General features: G+C 43.5%; 1 protein-coding gene across 2 annotated transcripts in view; it reads right to left on the reverse strand.

The window, feature by feature from the left end:
* TFEB (transcription factor EB) overlaps positions 1–23,289 on the reverse strand; it is a 45,903-nt gene extending 22,614 nt beyond the window's left edge. For both annotated transcript variants that reach the window (XM_075264319.1, XM_075264318.1), the window contains exon 1: positions 22,925–23,289. The gene's annotated coding sequence lies outside the window, so the exon portion shown is untranslated. The remainder of the gene's footprint in view (positions 1–22,924) is intronic.

The following is a 23,289-nucleotide window of genomic DNA, read 5'->3' on the forward strand; positions in this document are numbered from 1 at the left end:
TGTTCGCACTTCTCTGCACTCTCTCTAGTTCAGGTATGTTCTTGTATACTGGGTCACATAACTGTGCACAATACTTTGTGCGCCCATACTAGCGATTTACATAGAGGCATGTTCTTGTCATGAGAATCTGTGTCTCTTTTGATGCATCCCATAATTGTACTTGACTTGGCAGCAGCTGCCTGGCAATGGTCACTAAAGGGAAGCTTGCTGTCCACCAAACACTTTTTCAGTGGCGGTTTATTCAATGATGTAATATTAAGTACATAATCATACATTTTGTTTAAGCAACCTAAATGCATAACCTTACATTTATCTACATTAAACTTCCTTTTCCAAAACTCCACCTATGCTTCCAGGTTTCCTTCCACACTCCAAAGACAGACAAAGTGACAGTGATAGGGAATTTAGATTATGGCAGGGAATAAGATAGGTAAGAGAAGTGCAGGAAATAGGAAAACTGCCACTGAAAACACCAATGTCTGTAAAAGAGCTACAGAACGTGTTGGTCGTATAACCAAGAGAAATAAGACATAAAATAAAATTGCTGTTACATGTGAATATCTGACATATACAAGCTATAAACTGGATGCAATAATATTTGGCTCATTCCCAACCATACTCTTATACGTGGAGAATTTTCATGACATCATGGCAGTGCTGTTGTGCCTATATAGACCAGCAGAGACAAATATAGAGAAAGGTCCTACACTTAGCTCTAACATATCTTATTGTAAAAAAAATAAAGATTATCAGACATAGTTCACAAAAACAATCAGACGCATCTTCATATTACAACCAAATACTGGGCGACTATATACTATATCAAGTTCATGAACACAAAGATTTTGCCAGTAAATGGCAGGAAGTTTGGAGATACTGTGAAAGTTTATGCCTCTCATGTTTATGGAGGCTTCTGTATCTCAAGCATTTAAGAATTTGGTGACATCTAGTGGCAAAAATCAAGTTTGTTACACTTAGACTAGATTATATGCAGTATACACAAAGGCATAATCCTTAATCCTGGGCCCAAATGCAAAATATGTAGTGTGGCCCCCACTTACCATGTCTTATCTATAATACTGGACTCCTGTTATAGAGAGGCCAATTGCCACTTCTGGACTGCACCCTTTATAGTTATGCCCCTGGTAATAAGTGTAATTTTGGAGAGTTTTAAGGCCTACAACAATAGCCAGTATTATCTGATCTCTGTTAGCAGAATATTGGAAAATACACTAAAAAAAAAAAACATATTGGGAGAGATGATGGCTTTATGAAACAATCTTGATATTGATCATAAAGGAGTTTTCTCATCTCAGGGTTTCACCTTCCCTCTTGTCTCTTCTCCCCTCCACTCTACATTTAGCTGTATCTAACAAATAGAGCAAGATGGATAAAGCAATGTGTTAGGTAAACACTTCAATGAACTTAGCACTTTCACAACATCTGCCTTAATACCATGGCAGATGTCAGTTATTATGCATTATACAGCAGAGAACCGAGAGCAAAGCCCGCGATCAGTATCCACACTGATTAACCCACCCATCACCTATGTCAAAGCTGACCAAGGTGCCATTTTCCCATGGATCACCAAACCCAGGTGTAGGATCTGAGGCTGATGATCCCTTACTATGACAGTCGCAAGCCTATTTAAGGCTCCCAGGCAAGGTAAAAAAAAAAAAAAAAGATGTAAAAAGAATTAAAACTTCAAATCACCCCACTTTCCCTACAAAGTGTTTAACTAAAGTGAAACACATATACATTAGGTATTCCTCTGTCTGAAAACACCCTATCTAAAAACTTAGAAAAATATTTTTCTACACGCTGAATACTGTAATAAGGAAAAAAAAAAATCAAAACTGCCAATTCGCTTTTTTTGCCTCCTATAAAAACTTTGATAACAAGCACTCAAAGACATTCGCCAAATAAATACTAATAAAAAGTACATCTAACCATGCAAAAAAAAAAAAAAAAAAAAAAAAAAAAAAGGGGCCTTATTCATACAGAGAAATTATATATATATATATATATATATATATATATATATATATATATATATATATATATATCCTATTAATATTATAAATGTGAAAGTTTGTGAGTTTGTGGGTTTGTGTGTTTGGATATTTGCATGTTCGGATGTTTGTTCCTCAATCACGGAAAAACCGCTCGACCATTTCGGCTGAAATTTTCCACAAACATAGTTAATACACCCGATTAAACAATAGGCTACTTTTCGTCACAATAGCGCACATACGTTTGTGCCAGGACCCCCACAAAACCCAAACTCACACCACCATCTCTGCAATCTCACACACTTTGGACCATAGCAAGCCACAAAATTCATATTGCCCTCTACAGCCTCGCCCCTAACCCCACACAATCACATATACATATACTTTACCACTTTGCCCCTCACCTTACCGATACTCCAGGAGGCTCTCTTTAACGCTCCGGAGCAGCCATGTTTGCCGACCCCCACCGCTCTGACAATCCGCGACACCCCCCACCCATGTCAATACCCCTAGGCGGTCTAAAAAATGCAAAAAAATAAAAATAAAAAAAATATAAAAAAAAAAATAAAAAGGATAAAAAATTCAAATCACCCCCTTTTCCCTAGAACACATATAAAAGTACTTAAAAACTGTGAAACACATACATATTAGGTATCCCCATGTCCGAAATCGCCTGCTCTACAAAGCTATACAAATATTTTTCCTGTTCGGTAAACGCTGTAGTGGGAAAAATGGTCAAAAGTGCCAAACCGCTGTTTTTTCACTGTTTTGATTCTGATAAAAATTTGAATAAAAAGTGATCAAAGCAATAACATTTCCCGAAAATGGTAGAACTACAAAGTACACCCGTATACACAAAAAAAGACGCCCTATACATCCCCGTACACGCACGTATAAAAAAGTTACGGCTGTCGGAATATGGCGACTTTTCCAAAAAAAAAATTTTAAACACAGTTTTGGATTTTTTTTAAGGGGTCAAAATGTAAATAAAACCATATAAATTTGGTATCCCCAGAATCGTAAGGAAACACAGAATACAGGGGACATGTCATTTTGGTTGCACAGTGAACGCCGTAAAACCAAAGCCCGTAAGAAAGTCGCAGAAATGCATTTTTTCTTCAAATCCACCCCATTCAGAATTGTTTCCCTGCTTCCCAGTACATTATATAGAATAAATAATGGTGGCATCATAAAGAAAAATTTGTCCCAGGAAAAATTAAGACCTCATATGGCTCTGGGAGCGGAGAAATAAAAAAGTTATGGGGTTTAGAGGGAGGGGAGTCAAAAACGAAAATCAAAAAATGCCATCGGCGGGAACTTCAAATACTTCTGTCCCAAAGTCACTATGTAAAGTTTCTCACAACACCGTATATATAGCAGCTCAAATACAAATTAACTTCAACACAAAAGTCTCATGTATTGTCTGAATTACAGCAAAAACAAGATACAAAGTTACATTTCATATCCCATACCTTATACACAGTACGAAAACCTTACCCATGCCTGTCTATACCCACTGCTACAATCACCGCAGACGAAGTCGCGGGTACCAGCTAGTATATATATATATATATATATATATATATATATATATATATATATATATATATAAAAGTTAGAGACGTCAGAATAAAGCAATTCCCAAGTTTACGCTCCAAAACCTAGTGGCCCAAGCTCTGTCCATGGGTTTTGTTTTTGTAACTTGTAATAATCTAGCGTGGATGAGCCCCGAACTCATCTCTGAACCAGCCCCTCAACAATTTAGTTTTTTTTTGTATCCCATTATTTTCCAGCTTCTTATTAATGAATCAGTCATGAATGAGGAATTTACTTGAGGCTAAAAATCACCTGCCTTATAGTATCTAATGTGCTTTCAAAATGGCTCAAACACATGAACCCCAAAAGGAGTTCTGTAGTCCAACATCCTTTAATTCTCGTAAATTGAGAGTTGGGGCCTTCATACGTCAGACTCATTTTTCCAACACATCACATTTATACTCACACTGAGGAAATTAAAGTGCGGCCATTAGAGAACACTACTGCTAGGAACGGCAGAACTGCTGGCTTTCCTCCTTATAGTGTATCCTACTGCCATGTTACCCCAGGTAAGCAATGTTTGGTCTGCAGTTCTATGGCAAGCAGAGATGTATGTCCTGATGTCTTTCTCACATAGCCAGAAATGTATGATTCAGTAGCTCTTCTGTAGCATCAGCCCAGATGAGCTAGCCTTCACTTCCCATGTGCAACAATGAGCCATTGGTGCCCATGACACTACACTGCCATTAATCTGGTTGGCCTTCTTTATACCACTTTAGGTACATACTAACCAATGCATGCTAGGAACATAAAGCAGAAATTCCAATTTTGGAGATGTTCTGATTGCATCATGCTGTAGCAATGCTATTAAAGCTTGAAAAGGAATACCCCTTTAAAGGGGTTATGCCTCAAAGAATATTTTTCTGATAAATAGCTGATCAGTGGGGGTCTGATGGTTAAGACCCTCATCAATCCGGATAAAACCTGAATGTAAAAGGGGAATTCTCAGTATCGTGTTCTAATCCCCTTTAAAGGAAACCTGTCTAAGGTTGTAATAGGGTTTTTTCGATAAATTCGCCACACCAGCTCTACTGATAAAAGAAGGTCCTAGAAGAGTAGCCTGCACCTACTTGGCATTTATGACACACCATGTATATGCAATACTGTATAAATTATAAAGATAGGAATACTACTTTTATACATGTTGAACATGTTGCTTACATACAATGGGGGACTTTATTTATATTGCCATTTCCTACATCAGTCTTAACAGAGTTTTCCCACAAAGCAGAGTATGTCCCACTCAGTGGCATAACTAGGAATGACAAGGCCCCAACACGAACATTTGAGATGGTGCCCCCTATGACCCCGACCCCCACACAAACCGCATTCCTGCACACATGATTATGCCCCATTGTGGACCACACATGAACAATTATTAAACTCTGGGGTCTTTTCAGAGTTTAAAAAACAAAAAATAAAACGCCAGGGGCCAATCAGGTCCCCTATTGTCCTGGGCCCTGTGGCTGCTATTCTAATAGTTATGCCACTGGTCTGACTCCACATTCCACCTGAGCGCATCCAGGCTGAATGTGGGTATGACTGCTGGCGGTTAGCACTCACAGTTACTTCAATGAGAGGACAGGGATAGCCAAGTGCGGTACTCCAGATATCTCCAGCTCTCCCATTGAAGTGAATCGGAGCGCTGACCACCACCAGTCCTACTTACATTCAGCCTAGTTGCGCTCAGGTTGAATATGGAGTAGACAACTTTATTTTGGGGGAAAACCCCTTTAATAAAGGCACTAACTGGCACAGAGTCAGGTGCACTGCCATACGCCAGAATGGAAATCTACAACAGTCAGGCACCGGCATAGATTTCCTGTATAACTCATACCAGTTTTTTGGTGAGAGTCTTAATAAATATATCGGGCTTTGGTGAGCGGAGGATGTGGCGAATCCTTGGGGCAGTATAATGCTGTGTGCCAAAAAAGCACCATAATTACATGAGAAAACTGGCATAGATAGGTTATTAATCTAGATATACTGGGAAAGAGGAGAGAGGATTTAATAAAAACTACATGGTGGATGCACATAAAATTGAAAAACTGTATCTGATGAATTCTGAATTTCTCAAAATGTGATGTTTTAATATTTTATGGAAGAAATTCTCTGAATGAAATTGAATGTTGTCTATTTAAAGCATGTTCACACAGGTGATCTCTCACCAGGAAAGATCTGACTTGTATTTGAAGAAAAATCTACAGCAAAAATCAGATTTCTGCCCCGATTAAATAAAATAAAGGCTAAATATAATATTACATATTACATGAAATATGTAATAGAACAGAAGCCAGCTTCCCAGTCAGTGTAGCATTACAAGGCATTAGCGTGTCTTACAGTGGGGGGAGTAAAGGACAGAATGTGCCCCCCCTGCACACAACGCACTACACCAGTTACATTTTATCCAGAAAGTTCTCTCTCTTTCCCTTGCTCAATGAAGCAGAACATCTGCACCTAAGTGGTTATAAATACTAAGCAGATCTAAGGCGACTATATTTATTCAAAGTTTGCTGTGTGCGCACATAGTGAGGCAGATAATATGTTTATCTGGGACCAGTGCCCTCTCCTCTCACATTGGTGGCCATAATCTGTCACAATTCCACATGCCAATCCTCCCCAGATGACACAAATGTCAGTACACGGCAGATGCATGTGTGTTTAGAAGCGACTGGGTTTGACCGTAGTGGTCACTAGTCATTGTGTACACTGGATTGCTTGTCTGACCTTGCTTTTAGATGTAGGTGAGAGTGCACCTATATATTCTTGTATGTGTGCCAGTGTCAGTCCCCCTGCGTAGGAGGGGGCTTGAAGCTATGGGTGGAGAGTCAATGGCCAGGAATAGCTCTCTTCTGCCTCGGCCCAGCTTGTTTGTGTGTGACTTCTGCTTTCTGTCTGACTCAGTATAACATCAGAGCACAGCGTCAGCTTTTACAACGACCACCAAAAGTTTCCTTATGTCTTCTTACACTGATCTCATATTCTGGGCAAGGGGGCGCTATCACTTAACTTCATAAATACACTTTATCTGGATTTCTATAAATGTGTTGTCAATAAAGGACTAGATACAATATATCTGTATGCTCTACAATAGCTATATGGGCATATGGATGAGCAAGAGGGCTGCAACCTAATACCTTAGGACTAGTAGCTTATTTTCCTGCAAGAACACAATTTAATATGTCTCTGAGCTACAGAAAGCATCCATTATTCCCCAAAATCTGCAGTCTTGCTTAGATTTTCAATAACATGTTTCCATAGAAAAAGGGGGCTCGAACAACCAACAATCTTATTCTGCATGTGCTGAACACACTCGCCCCGTGTTTTGTTCACGTATTGCTTTTATAAGACGGGTAAGGAAGAGAAGTGCGTCTAGTATGTTGAAAGATGTGCCAAGGGAAACTTATTTCTACCCTTTGGAAACTAAAACGTTGCGGCTTCCATCTAGTAAACTTGGGATTTATAACGGTCTCCATTCATTTTAATGTTCGGTGTTATTCAGTCGCCTTTAAAGCAGGTTTCTGGGCATTCCCCACATCACAGACAGCTCCGCTTCCTCAATTTGCGTTACCAGGAAGTTACTCACACACATACACATACACACCCAAATCTGTACATAACAGAACTAAGATTTTATATTATAAGGAGTTTAAACAACAACGGAGAATCTAAAAAAAAGAATATTGGAAAAAATATATATTAGAAAAAGATTAAATTCTTACTGAATCCTCATTTAGCTAACATATAATGTAATCTCTCACAGATCAGGATATAACACAATAAATCCTTCACAGCCATAACCAAACCTTCAGAATTTCCAGACTGCACTTCAAATGTTATTTCCCGGAATAACTCCTAATCCTAGAAGTAGTCATTTGTCCGCATGCTGGAGAGATGCCATAGCTTCAGTTATGAATGCATTATAATATGTGATGAGTTTTATGACTATAGACCTCTCTGCAATAAACCTAACATGACAACTGGGCCTAAGCTTGGCAAAACTCACTGTGGAGTAACCACTCAGTAGGACTACAATAACGTTTGGTAATCTTCTCGTGTTGTTTGGTAATCTTCTAGAGTTAGGAAGAGCAAATATTTCATTTTCCCCTAGGAGCTTATATATTCTATAGACCACAACTATTAAGTTCCATCAGAGAGGAGCTTCAGATATTTTTTGGATACATGGATTCCATCTGCATTTTTTATAGACAGAATACAGACACATTGGGTCAATTTTATTAAGACTGGCAAACCATACGCCAGTCTTAATAAACAAGCTGACTTCGTAGGATCCAAGAGATTTATGAACAGGCTGCGGCCTCTTCATAAATCTGTCGGATTTCCTGGCACAAGTAATGAACTGGAGTAGATTTCCATTTTCACTTGCGTCAGGAATCTGGCGTGAGTTTTAGTATATCAGCTTGGCCGAGGCATCATCGCAATGCCCACATTCAAAGAATGTGGCAGGTGAAGCACGGATCAGGGTTTGAGCTGCACATTTGGTGCAAGAAAGTGTCTTATGCCAAAGATGCGCCTTAATATCATTCCGCAATGCCAATTTTGTGACATAGAGGGAATGATAAATTCACTCCATTGATTCACTATAATTTTTATCAAGTCTGATTTTATTTACAGACCAGGAGTCCATGAAAATAAATGCGGACACATCCACTATTTTGGTCTGTTTTACAGATCATGGACGGTTCCTAAAGTCTATTGATCTGTGAAAAAAAAAAGAGAACATATGGATGTCATCTCTGTTATGTCCATTTTCCACTAACCCAAATACAATTAAAAAGCTACAATTTATTTTAACAAAATGAAAGGTTGATCTGTTTTTCATGTTCACAACCATGTCCAGTATACAAACAAGGAATATATGGCGTCCATGATCAACACAGACCGCGGATGTTAAAAATTGTGCAAATTATTTCTTTAAAACTATTACAGTCCTACAGTTTAGGTGTCAGGCATGAAATACAAGTGAAGCGAGGGACACATTAAAATATATTCATATGTACACTTTGAGTTTTCAGGTTTTTTTTCTTATGCCGTGCTCCACGCTGTCCACAATTCCATGTGCTGTAACCTTATTATGTATATTCACTGTCACTCGGGGTGGTTTTGGCAATTCTGGGGCAGATTACTGTGCTCCAAGTCCAGTCTAGAGGTAAAATCACCTTTGTACTCTCATTTCCATTGATGGCAGCCTCCCCACTGTATGTGCGGCCATAGCCAATATTACTTACAAGCGCACTGTTCTGAAACATGCAACTGTGCACACATAACTGTGGATGAGTCAGAATGTTTGACTGCAGCTGTGTAGTTAGGACAGACGTTCAGAGATGAATGTAGGCGAGATAGGCCGTGCAATGAACATTATGATTGGGAGGAATGGCTGTGACCACAGCTAGCTGTTTTAGTACAAGGTCACTGGAAGTCTAGTCTAAGCTATTGTGTGAACTGAATTATAAATCTGTAATGTCTCATTGTGTCTGTGTTTGAACCCTATGATTTGATAAGTGCTGCAGGATATGATGATGATATATAAATAAAAATTATTATTATTATTATCATCATCATCAATATTATTATTATTGGGCATAAAGCACCTCTGATCCCAGGTTATGAATAGGATTTAAAGGGATTGCTCCATAGCAGTCATTTTTTCTACATTTTATAGCATCTCACTTAAAGGGGTTGTCCCATCACAAGGATCCTATCTATATTGCTTGTTAATGTGGATGTAAGACTTTTCCTAAATACACTGCTTCAGCAAAACCACTTTGTTTGTCCACTATCTTACTTTATTCAATTCATTGTTGACACAGCCCTGACTTAGCTGCTCATGAGTCAAGTGATGTATCTGCCTGCTCTCAGGGGGGAGGGAGGAGGGGCTAAGTGCACGGGAGCGAGCCTGTGTTTCTAGCTATTCCTGTGTCTACACCACGTGACCTAGCTTCCTGCTCTCAGATAGGGGAGAGGAGCTGCTTTCATTTCTGAATTCATCTTCTGTTCTCCCAGTTATCAGGCTAGCTAATTCAATTGTGTTCATTATGGCAGAGACAGGCAGTCTCTGTATGTAACACAGAATGGAGTTGCTTCTGCCTGTACTTCATAGTCCAATATTGTGCATATAGTGTTGTTTGAGGACCTTTGATGACATCACAGGCCCTTCAGCCGCCCCATAGGATCACGCTATGCGGTGGGCGGAGCTACACACTAATTTGGGGCGGAGCTAAATGGCAGGTTGCATGTGAAACCCAACCCACCAAATGATGCAAGAAACCAGGAAGAAAGAAGATTTTACAGCAGTGAAGACTGGCGAGTATGTGACGTGGGAATACCCCTTTAAACAGGTTATAAAAGTAATATGGTTGGATCCCTCTGAAGCCCCTACAGCTTCCAAAAACAAATAATCCGAAGGATTTGTCTTCAACCAAAAAGTGGATTCTGCTTGCATAGAAACACTTCAAAGAGATGAATGGATTAATCAGATACAATCAGTTTTTAGGTAGAACAGTGCTTAGTCTAAAATACATACACAGCTTGATAAAAATAACTTGTAACCTGCTAAAAGTGTCACCTCATTTTATTTTTGTTTTCAGCTCAGTTCACATTGGCATTATGGATGAGTTCCATAGTTTTTCCCACAATGTGTCCCTATACAGTTTGTACCATGATGACTACTGCATATAAACAGAAGTTAAACAAGATTATCTGCCTATATTAAAAAAGATCCTCAGTATTGCCAAGAGAGGGCACCACATCAGACAACTGGTAAAAAGGAACCTTTCACCCACCCAGCAACTTCAACTCTACGGCACCGCTCATTGACTCCAGCCAAGTTGGTACTTTTCTCTAGCTCTCTGACGTCAGATGGTCAGGGCCAGGCTATCCGCTCTAGCCCACAACTGCCCACCTGACGAATGTGTTGAATTAGAATATTACTTGTACATAACAGCACCTCAGCACCTAACTGCTCAGGAGTGTCGGGCGCTACAGGAAAACTTACAACTGTGTCAGACTCCATTAAGTGATGCCAATGGAGGATTTCAACAGTTGGTGGAGGCGATGAAGGGCTCTCTTTTAAACCGTTGCTGGGTAGGGCTGGGATCCTGGTTACAAATCCAACATGTGCAAAGAATCTATATGCCCCCCAAGTCTGTGTGTGTGTGTGGGGGTGGGGTCGGCGACACGGAAATGTCAAGTCTTAGTGTGAATAACCGATGGTTTGACATATAGCAATCTTAGCAGAATAGATGGGCGATATACTGTATAAACAATGAGGAATAAATATAAGAAACTGCATTCTACAATACAGAAGAGTAACTGCTACTATGTCTTCAGCCTATTTGTGTGGAGTTAAAAAGAAGATTGGAAATTACATAGGACACATGTCACAATGTACACTTCACATCTAGCTAATAATGCTGTTACACCCCAAAGCACCGTATTTTCTGAATAGATGACGAATGATAGCGTTCTCCAGGAAATCCCATTCCCTGCATAAGGGAGCAGGGTGTTGAATATCTGCGTCTTCCCAGACATCTGCAGCCCTGGTTATCATAGGTATCCTGTGGTCTGTATCTCTGACTCACTGGCTCTATTTAGCACTGCAGATACAAAAGTGAGGAGGTTCTGTTTGTGTGCATGGGGGGGGGGGTACCAAGCTTAGCTGTGATATTTAAGTGTGTTTGACAGCTGAAAGCATGAGTGTAATATGTGCCAAGTGTGACCCTCAATGCTCAATGACATGGGTGTGCCTAACAATGTGACAGATAGTGATCTCATTTATTCCAGAGAGTATGCGTTTGCTTACAGGTGTGCCACTACAAAACAGAAGAGTAAGGCCAAGACCCCACATTGCAGAAACGCTGTGTTTTCTGTTTCAGATTTTCCTGCAGTTTTTTTTTTTTTTTTGACCCAAAGTCCGGAGTGGATTCCTTTATGTTTTCCATTCCTTTTCAAGCAACTCCTAACTTTGGCGCAAAAAAAGCAGCAAAATCTGCAACAAAAATGATTCTAACTAATCCCATCCAGTATAAGGAAAACATATGTTTTAGTACCATAGGCAATTCAACAGAAACCCCCCGCATGCCTTACTTTCGGGGGGTGTCCTACTTTCGGGGAAACACGGTAGAATGTGGATAAATTCACACCGTCATACAAATAGAGAACATAGAATGGACCTTCCCATGTCAAAACATATATCATAATATCACCAATGACATGAAAATTTTGATTTTAAGAGGAAATTTTAAATCAAGAAAAGAGAGAAGGATTTATGAGTGCAAGCTGATGACCTTGTTTAACACTTCTCCAGAAAGGGATGAATCTGTCACATGGGTTCATGGCATCCTACAGAAATCACTGAACTGAGACAGCCATAAAAGACAACTGATAAGAACATTGTGAACTGATGAACTGTTTCTTTTATGTACCAATAACCTTCTTCCACTCTCCCTCCTAAAATTCTATTCCTATGTGTCCCTTTGTACATAAATATGCATCCTTCAGAAATAGTTTTTAAATTTACCTAAGGAAGAAGCCCAGAGCTTCGAAAGCTTGTAATCGGTCATCATTATTAGTTAGCCCTTAAAAAAAGGTATCAACTACTGAAGACTCTCAAGTTTTTTGTTTTTTATAATCCCATCCACACATTGCAGAAAAAAATCTGAAGTGGAAACACTTAGTCAGAATGTCAATTATACCAACAGAAACACTGGCATTGGCAAGTAGATAGAATAGGGCCAGAATGGAAAACTCTGCAGACTTTCTGTGAAAAACGCTGCAGAAAAACTGATGTGCTTCAGCCGCAGTCTCTTCCACAGCAATTTTTTGCTACGTGGGGCCATAGTCTTAAAGGAGTTTCCCCCTAAAGACATTTATCTCAAATCCATAGGATCTGTGTTTGATCGAGGAGAGTGCACTCCATGTACATGGGGCACTTGTGATATCTTGCAGGCCCCCATTCTACTAATCACTGGGATTGCGACCACTAGTACCAAACACAGTCCCCCCTGTACAGTAAAAATGATCCATTCATTGTTGAGCCCTCACTGCCTAATTACATAATGGAGAATAGATTTGCATATTGCTTACACTTTGGAAATTCATGGATAATGCTGAATTATCTATAACTGCTTCATCATTAGGCAAGGCCCTGGATATCAGATCAGCAGGTGTCTGACTCTCTGCATACCTGCATGATTACACACACTGTATACATAAGATCCATATACAGGAGGCATTTTTACTGGTTTCTCTTTTCCTCCATACTAAACTCTCCAGTCACTCTTAGGTTGGGTTCAAGTGTTCTGGATATCAGAGGCAGTTCTTGAAGCCATTAGAGGATTGGAAAAAAACAACAAAATGAACAAAACCAGAGTGGGTTGAAAAAAGTAGAACTGGTTCTCTTTACTTTTTCTCCTTTTATGATCCATTCCTGAATTTGGCTTCAAAAGCTTCATCTGAAAACCAGAACCCACCGAGAAAGTTCTGCTAAATCAGACAGTCAGACCACTGATGTATCTGATTACATAGGAGGCTATGGAGAGAGGAGGGAAAGCAGCAGCTAAATGATATAGATAAGCACAAACATGATGCTGCTGCTAATACTAAGTTTTGTATGTAAATCCAATTGCTTTATTCACATACAGTATATACTGGACAATAATTCTCTATAGTTTCCTATACCATGTTACTGTTACTTCTGTGTGGGTGACAGAGTGCTATGGAGCAGAATCTCCTTTTTCTCTGTCATGTTTTTAGCTCTCCATATACATTACATAGTGAAAGGGCATGAAGCGTCTATCCAATCGATAATTGTATTATTTGTAGAAATGATCCCACCAGCGATATTAACATCTAAAGTGGACGATCAAAAGTAGTGGATCATGCAAAACATTGATATTCTCAGCGGACTGCTGGCCATAAATATCCAACATATCTGGACCAATCTTGGCAGGTACGGTCACTGTTGGCATCATTTCCATGACTGATTGACAGCAAGTTCAGCCAACAAACATTAAATGTGTATGGTCAGTTTTAGACCAGGGCCCCACAGGCTGGAAACGCCGCGATTTGCCCACAGTGGAAACGCCGCAGGAAAAATCGTAGCGTTTTACAGTAATTGCAATGTGGATGGGATTCATGCGAATCCCATGTCTACTTTGCGATTAAAACTGCAGCATGGACAAACTCTGATTTCCAAATTGTCACGGTTTTGGAAACCGCAGCATGTCAATTATACCTATGGAAACGCTGGCGGCTTTCCCATAGATATGATGGTAACAAAGTCCATGGAGGAAAACTCTGTGAACTTACTGTTCAAGGCGCTGCAGGAAGAAGCACAACGTGTTCCCGCCTTGGTTTTTCCCATGGGGCCTTAGCCTTAAGGAGCTATCCTAGCAGCTAGTCTCCACCCACCAGTCACAGACAACAAAATGATTTTTTTTTTTTTTCTGTAGCCCTCATTGTTCTGAGCAATAAGTGCTACTAGTTTTAGTGCTATTTAGACTCCGTACTGTCAGGAAGGCAGTGTCAGACAGAAGGAGGCAAGGGGTGGGATTCTGAGCTCTGAAATTCTCCACCAGTGATTAGAGCTCTGAATTACACCTCCTTTCCTACTCCTGCCTGACACTGCCCATCTGACATTAGAGAACCAAAGTAGCATATCAGGCACCAAAAGTAAGTGCACTGATTGCTTGGGAATGGTGGGGATGAAGAGGAAAAACTTCCAACTTCACTGGAAACAGTGCAGCAGCACCTATTAACACAGGTTAAGAACTGCAGCTGATAAGAGATGGTGACAGGTCCACTTTAAGGCTATGTTCAAACTACTGTTATTAATGTTCGATGATGTCATCTATCATTGGATGGCCCCCTCTGTCTATGTCCGTTTCTAATGACTCTAATTTAAACAACGTTACATACACTGTCTTCCATTGTGTTTGTTTACTTTTGTAACGAAAGAAAAAGTCCTGCATGCGTGACCTTTTCTTCTGTCAGAAAAGTAAAAAAAACTTGATGGGAGAAAGCTTTTAACAATGGGGTGAATGCTGATAGAAATTAGAGGGGTCTCTGTCTCCATCTGTCATTTAGTGACGATATAATTAAATTAAGGACATGAAATAACGGTAGTGTGAACTTACCCTTAGACTGAAGCCACACATTGTGTTTTTTGAGTCAAAGTCAAGAGTGGCTTTGAAAAGGAATGGGAAATATAAAAGGAACCACTTATACTTCCCCTTACTACTGAATCTACTCCTGGTTTTGGCGAAAAAAGAAACCAAAAACACGAAATCGGCAGCAAAAATGCAACTGTTCCGCAAGCTTTTTTCTCAGCCTTAAAGAGGACCTTTCACCACCTCCACCACTTCAAGTTTTTAGCAGCTGTTAGCAGAAAACGCTTCACTAATTCCAGCACAGTTGGAATTATTTCTCTAGCCTCCACCATTCCTGAGCAACAAGTGCAGTTTTGATGACTGATGAGATATTTCAGCTCTGTAATGTCATAAACACATTGTCAGATAAGGAGTGTGACTCAGAGCTCCAATCAGAGGAGGCCAGTGTCATGCCCAATGTGTGCCCCTGCCTGACACCACCCATCTGACGGTACAGAGCATAAATAACATAACAGCCATCAACAATTACAATATTGATTGAACAGCGGGGGGCCAAATCTGCCAATCAGCACCTATTAAATGATGCAAAGAGATGGACTTGTCAATGATGGTGAAAGGTTCTCTTTAAGGCTAAGTCCCCACTTTTCAGGAAAGCTGCTTTTTATGTTCCAGATTTTGCTTAATTTTTTTGCTTTGAGCTAAAGCCATGAGTCGGTGGGGCAGAAGGGAGAAGTATAAGAGTTTCCAAGATACTTCCCATTACTTCTGCAACCTCTACTAGGTTTGGCACAAAAAGAAGCAGCGTGGGGACTTATCCCAAAGAGAACCTTTCATGCCTTCTAAAATATTCCAATTTATATACCGGTGCGAAACTGACCGTGCGCTACCCTATCCTCTTTACCAATTCTAAAGGCTACAATATCTCTGGGATCGGTGCACATACCTGCAAAACTGAATTCAGCGCACCATAAACTTTGCAGTGGTATATAACATGGCAAATGTTAGAGGACATGAAAGTTCGTCTTTAAGACTAAGCCCTCACGCTTTTCACAGAAAGTCCGCCAGCGTTTCCATAAGTATAAAGGACGTTTTGGAAATCGCAGCATTTCCGCAATGTGTGGATAGGATTCACAGGGACTTGTAGTTTACACCACGTGGGGCTCCGGCCTCAAAGTATTTCCACAAAAACCATCATCTTGCACTCCATTTATCACTGTTGTTACTGAAGCACAGTAATAGCCATTACTGATAGTTACTGTATTTTCAGAAATAAAAATGGCTCACAGCATATACAATAATTCTTAATAAAAGTGGTTTTAAAAAAAAATTACAGAAAAAGTGTATTTCTTTGTCAAGTGGTCCGTCCCCTTTAAACAGCCCCAGCCTGCAGACATAGTAACCGGCCTGCAAGGGGTGCGCAGAATAATTCCAGTTCTGTTGCAATCACAGGACAGACATTGCACAACAATCCTGTTCTGCAAATGTTTCTCACATCTCCATAAACAGATGCCTCAATTTGTTTCATTTTGTCCTAAAACCAGAAATATGGTGGCAGCAAGGCAAGCAGAATGCAGCTACTTCATACACTCCAATGAACTGAATCATGCAGTAAAGCTATTTATGCTCCAATTCACACTGGAAACTAAGCTCATGTCCACAGTTCCATCAGGTCAGAACTGTCTTAATACTTTGTGGATGATAATTCATCAAGACCTGTGTTGACGTCTTCTGCGCCAGCGGAGGGCGCTACTAATACGTAATGACTGTTGTACCTCATTATGAATTATGCGCTTTTCCTTTTGGTACGGTTGCACCTAAGCGTAGATATGCGCTGGATTCTAACAGAATTTACGTCATTTTTTGTAAATGTGGCAAGGCTAGCACAAAAGTACCTAGTGCAACTATTTCACTAGCAAGTGGTGTTAAATGGCTAGAAATGACCAATTTGCTGCTATTTTACACCACTTTTGTGGAATAGGGAATTTGATGAGTCATGTGACTGTCACGCTTACAGGCATACATCTCACGTGACATGACACAGGGATAGTTACAGAGGCTTTCATCCATAGCTCAGCCAGTGGTGTACACAGCTCCCATTCTAAATGATGGGAACCATGCATGAGACAAAGTAACTGCCCCACCCAGCACAAGTGATGTCTCTAGCAGCCCAATGTCAGACTGGGCAGAGGAGTAACAACAACATGCAAGTGGTACAAACTCTGCTGGTTTTAGTGGGATTAGCCAACTATCTAATTTTTATAGGGACCACCTGACTGTCCCCAAACAGCAAGTGCAAAAGGGATAAAGGACTGGCATGCTGGATTTCAGATGCCTGGCAATGGCTTATTCACTTTTCCCTATTGGAAGCACATGCACACTCGGCGAGGCCCACTGTTCATGTGTATGGGAGGGTCAGGAGGAATGTTGATGTCTGTAATATACGTAAATGTAAGTTGTTTTTACTGGGTTTCCTGTCACAGACCTGTCTGCTGATATGCAATTGGTCCATGTGGAAAAAAAAAAAAACACAAGGTAGATCATTGATCTCAAACCCAAGCAATTGAATTTTAGAATGAAAGTGCTCTATAGACTGCCCCTTTGGCACCACTCGGAGATTTCTGTTAGTGTAAGTCTGAACAGATAAGTAGACGCACATTCAAGTCAGTTACACATTGCTTAGAATGCGATGTCAGAGTCTCAATAACAGAGATTAGTAAGCAATGACAAAGGATTTAAAGGGGTATTCCAGTGTCAGATTCTCCTATCCACAATATGATTGATTGTACGGGTTCAACCACTTGGGCCATCACTGATCATGACAGGTGGGTTCCTGTGTGCCACGCATGACTGGAGTGACAGGTTGCATACTCATGCTGCCTCTCCTTTTATCTATGGGACCCTAGAAGAGAAGCCAAGCACAACACTCGACTATCTATGAAAGTCCCTAAAAAGTGAATAGAGTGGCAGTGTCCTTGTGCGACCTGATGCCTATTCTCACGACCAATGAGAGTCCCAGTGATCAAATCTGCCAGCCATTCCCTGTCCTTGTGCCACCTGATGCCTATTCTCAGGACCAATGACAGTGCCAGCGATCAGACCAGCCAGCCATTCCCTGTCCTGTGCGACCTGATACCTATTCTCAGGACCAATGACAGTGCCAGCGATCAGACCAGCCAGCCATTCCCTGTCCTTGTGCGACCTGATGCCTATTCTCACAACCAATGACAGTCCCAGCGATCAGACCAGCCAGCCATTCCCTGTCCTGTGAGACCTGATGCCTATTCTCATGACCAATGACAGTCCCAGCGATGAGACCAGCCAGCCATTCCCTGTCATGTGAGACCTGATGCCTATTCTCACTACCAATGACAGTCCCAGCGATCAGACCAGTCAGCCATTCCCTGTCCTGTGCGACCTGATGCCTATTCTCACTACCAATGACAGTCCCAGTGATCAGACCAGCCAGTCATTCCCTGTCCTTGTGCGACCTGATGCCTATTCTCACTACCAATGACAGTCCCAGCGATCAGACCAGCCAGCCATTCCCTGTCCTGTGCGACCTGATGCCTATTCTCACTACCAATGACAGTCCCAGCGATCAGACCAGCCAGCCATTCCCTGTCCTTGTGCGACCTGATGCCTATTCTCACGACCAATGATAGCCCCAGCGATCAGACCAGCCAGTCATTCCCTGTCCTTGTGCGACCTGATGCCTATTCTCACGACCAATGACAGTCCCAGCGATCAGGCCAGCCAGCCATTCCCTGTCCTGTGCCACCTGATGCCTATTCTCACTACCAATGACAGTCCCAGCGATGAGACCAGCCAGCCATTCCCTGTCCTTGTGCGACCTGATGCCTATTCTCAGGACCAATGACAGTCCCAGTGATCAGACCAGCCAGCCAGTCCCTGTCCTTGTGCGACCTGATGCCTATTCTCAGGACCAATGACAGTCCCAGCGATGAGACCAGCCAGCCATTCCCTGTCCTGTGCGACCTGATGCCTATTCTCACGACCAATGACAGTCCCAGCGATCAGACCAGCCAGCCATTCCCTGTCTTGTAAGACCTGATGCCTATTCTCACTACCAATGACAGTCCCAGCGATCAGACCAGCCAGCCATTCCCTGTCCTGTGCCACCTGATGCCTATTCTCACTACCAATGACAGTCCCAGTGATCAGACCAGCCAGTTATTCCCTGTCCTTGTGCGACCTGATGCCTATTCTCACTACCAATGACAGTCCCAGCGATCAGACCAGCCAGCCATTCCCTGTCCTGTGCGACCTGATGCCTATTCTCACTACCAATGACAGTCCCAGCGATCAGACCAGCCAGTCATTCCCTGTCCTTGTGCGACCTGATGCCTATTCTCACGACCAATGACAGTCCCAGCGATCAGACCAGCCAGCCATTCCCTGTCCTGTGCCACCTGATGCCTATTCTCACTACCAATGACAGTCCCAGCGATCAGACCAGCCAGCCATTCCCTGTCCTTGTGCCACCTGATGCCTATTCTCACTACCAATGACAGTCCCAGCGATGAGACCAGCCAGCCATTCCCTGTCCTTGTGCGACCTGATGCCTATTCTCAGGACCAATGACAGTCCCAGCGATCAGACCAGCCCGCCATTCCCTGTCCTTGTGCGACCTGATGCCTATTCTCACGACCAATGACAGTCCCAGCGATCAGACCAGCCAGCCATTCCCTGTCCTTGTGCGACCTGATGCCTATTCTCACTACCAATGACAGTCCCAGTGATCAGACCAGCCAGCCATTCCCTGTCCTGTGCCACCTGATGCCTATTCTCACTACCAATGAGAGTCCCAGTGATCAGACCAGCCAGCCATTCCCTGTCCTGTGCGACCTGATGCCTATTCTCACTACCAATGACAGTCCCAGCGATCAGACCAGCCAGCCATTCCCTGTCCTTGTGCGACCTGATGCCTATTCTCACGACCAATGATAGCCCCAGCGATCAGACCAGCCAGCCATTCCCTGTCCTGTGCGACCTGATGCCTATTCTCACGACCAATGACAGTCCCAGCGATCAGACCAGCCAGCCATTCCCTGCCTGTGAGACCTGATGCCTATTCTCACGACCAATGACAGCCCCAGCGATCAGACCAGCCAGCCATTCCCTGTCCTTGTGCGACCTGATGCCTATTCTCAGGACCAATGACAGTCCCAGTGATGAGACCAGCCAGTCATTCCCTGTCCTTGTGCGACCTGATGCCTATTCTCACTACCAATGACAGTCCCAGTGATCAGACCAGCCAGCCATTCCCTGTCCTGTGAGACCTGATGCCTATTCTCATGACCAATGACAGTCCCAGCGATCAGACCAGCCAGCCATTCCCTGTCCTGTGCGACCTGATGCCTATTCTCACTACCAATGACAGTCCCAGTGATCAGACCAGCCAGCCATTCCCTGCCTGTGAGACCTGATGCCTATTCTCACTACCAATGAGAGTCCCAGCGATCAGACCAGCCCGCCATTCCCTGTCCTTGTGCGACCTGATGCCTATTCTCACTACCAATGACAGTCCCAGCGATCAGACCAGCCCGCCATTCCCTGTCCTGTGCAACCTGATGCCTATTCTCACTACCAATGACAGTGCCAGCGATCAGACCAGCCAGCCATTCCCTGTCCTGTGCGACCTGATGCCTATTCTCACGACCAATGACAGTCCCAGCGATCAGACCAGCCCGCCATTCCCTGTCCTTGTGCGACCTGATGCCTATTCTCACTACCAATGACAGTCCCAGTGATCAGACCAGCCAGCCAGTCATTCCCTGTCCTGTGCGACCTGATGCCTATTCTCACTACCAATGACAGTCCCAGCGATCAGACCAGCCCGCCATTCCCTGTCCTTGTGCGACCTGATGCCTATTCTCACTACCAATGACAGTCCCAGCGATCAGACCAGCCCGCCATTCCCTGTCCTTGTGCGACCTGATGCCTATTCTCACTACCAATGACAGTCCCAGTGATCAGACCAGCCAGCCATTCCCTGCCTGTGAGACCTGATGCCTATTCTCATGACCAATGACAGTCCCAGCGATCAGACCAGCCAGCCATTCCCTGTCCTGTGCAACCTGATGCCTATTCTCACTACCAATGACAGTCCCAGTGATCAGACCAGCCCGCCATTCCCTGTCCTTGTGTGACCTGATGCCTATTCTCACTACCAATGACAGTCCCAGCGATCAGACCAGCCAGCCATTCCCTGTCCTGTGCGACCTGATGCCTATTCTCACTACCAATGATAGCCCCAGCGATCAGACCAGCCAGCCATTCCCTGTCCTGTGAGACCTGATGCCTATTCTCACTACCAATGACAGTCCCAGTGATCAGACCAGCCCGCCATTCCCTGTCCTTGTGTGACCTGATGCCTATTCTCACTACCAATGACAGTCCCAGCGATCAGACCAGCCAGCCATTCCCTGTCCTGTGCGACCTGATGCCTATTCTCACTACCAATGACAGTCCCAGCGATCAGACCAGCCAGCCATTCCCTGTCCTGTGCGACCTGATGCCTATTCTCACGACCAATGAGAGTCCCAGTGATCAGACCAGCCCGCCATTCCCTGTCCTGTGCCACCTGATGCCTATTCTCACTACCAATGACAGTCCCAGCGATCAGACCAGCCAGTCATTCCCTGTCCTTGTGCGACCTGATGCCTATTCTCACGACCAATGACAGTCCCAGCGATCAGACCAGCCAGCCATTCCCTGTCCTGTGCCACCTGATGCCTATTCTCACTACCAATGACAGTCCCAGCGATGAGACCAGCCAGCCATTCCCTGTCCTTGTGCGACCTGATGCCTATTCTCAGGACCAATGACAGTCCCAGTGATCAGACCAGCCAGCCAGTCCCTGTCCTGTGCGACCTGATGCCTATTCTCAGGACCAATGACAGTCCCAGCGATGAGACCAGCCAGCCATTCCCTGTCCTTGTGCGACCTGATGCCTATTCTCACTACCAATGACAGTCCCAGCGATCAGACCAGCCCGCCATTCCCTGTCCTGTGCAACCTGATGCCTATTCTCATGACCAATGACAGTCCCAGCGATAAGACCAGCCAGCCATTCCCTGTCCTGTGCTGGGGGTTAACCTGTAAATACTGGAATACCCTTTTATGGCGCCCTATTAACCCTTACATTTTAGCAACTCAGGCTGGGTTCATGCCAGCTCTTGAACTCTGTTCTGGTATTCCTTCCCCGAATCCGCTTGAAAATGCAACGCATTTTTCGGGCGGAAGCCTGGTGGACCCTATGATAGTTTACAGAGTCTGTGGGTTACTGCTTTGTAAGCGGATTTGGTTTCTGGAAGAGAAACCCAAGCGCAGGTGTGAACCTAGAATGGGGCTATGTTTGCATTTGTGTTGAAGTATCTGTTTGGAGACTCCATCATCATGTGCGTGAAAGTCACCGGATGAAAAAGTGCTGCACGTCCAAATTTTTCATCTGGTGGTTTCAGTTTAAAAGACAGGACACCCGCTGGATCCCATTATAGTCAGCGGATCCATCAGACACTGTTGCTGTGTTCTGCTTAAATAGTCAACACCAATGTACAGAGGGGCGCAAATGTGAACAGTGTCATAGTGGACGTCCAAGACTGTAGCAGCCTGACATCATCTGTAGCCATCTACCTTCCTTGACAAGATGACAATTAGCGCACAATGTGATCAGGATAGATAATGGTGTCCATACCTATGTAGATGATGAGACTGTCAGCACAACACCCACCTAGTAATACCAGAGACGGGCTCAATGTTATACTACTACAAGCCTGTATCATGTGTCTAAGTAGCTTTAAGGGCGACCCCTGCTACAAGTACAAATTCTTCCAGATCCGCAGCACTAGGCGCAGTGTGTGAACTCCCCCATGTAACATCCGATCCCCACATTACACCAGAACCAGCTGTGACCCAAATAACCTCGCCTGAGCCCGGATGTGTCCCTCGTACACAGATGACAGGTGTCACCGGAGCTCCTCCCACTCGGGCACTCCCCGTTACTCCCCGGGTGACTCCCGTGCACTGTGCCCACTGCCAGTCCGTCAGTACATATACCCGGCAGTGGCGGCACTCTGCCCCCGGTACTGCGCTCAGCCCCCGGCTTGTGTCTCCGGACTCTGCTGCCGTGTCCCCCTGAAGGTCACTCAGTGCGGCTAAGGTTACCTGACGAGCGCCTCTTCTTCTCGGTATTGGCAGGAATCTCCAATGCGATCAGCGCCTTTGCCCAGCTTTAGCCTCAGCTCCCCGTTTTCTGCTCCCCTCTGGTCCGGCTCTGGCACCGGCTCCTGTCAAAACGAAGTTAGCTTCAATCAGCAGGGGGAGCCCACGAGCCACGGAGGAGACTGGGATGGAGTTCCCCATTCTGAAGGATCATGGGAAATAAAGTTCTGGCCTGTCAGGATCCGCCATTTTTGTCAAGGGCACGTAGAGCCGTGTGTGCGCAGATAATGGCATTCACTTATGTGTCCACCTTATCGGTGAAATCCTCGTGTGGGTAATGATGTGTTATACAGAGAGATGTGCAGCAG

Source organism: Leptodactylus fuscus, chromosome 2 (genome assembly GCF_031893055.1).
Source record: "Leptodactylus fuscus isolate aLepFus1 chromosome 2, aLepFus1.hap2, whole genome shotgun sequence".
Taxonomy (NCBI): domain Eukaryota; kingdom Metazoa; phylum Chordata; class Amphibia; order Anura; family Leptodactylidae; genus Leptodactylus; species Leptodactylus fuscus.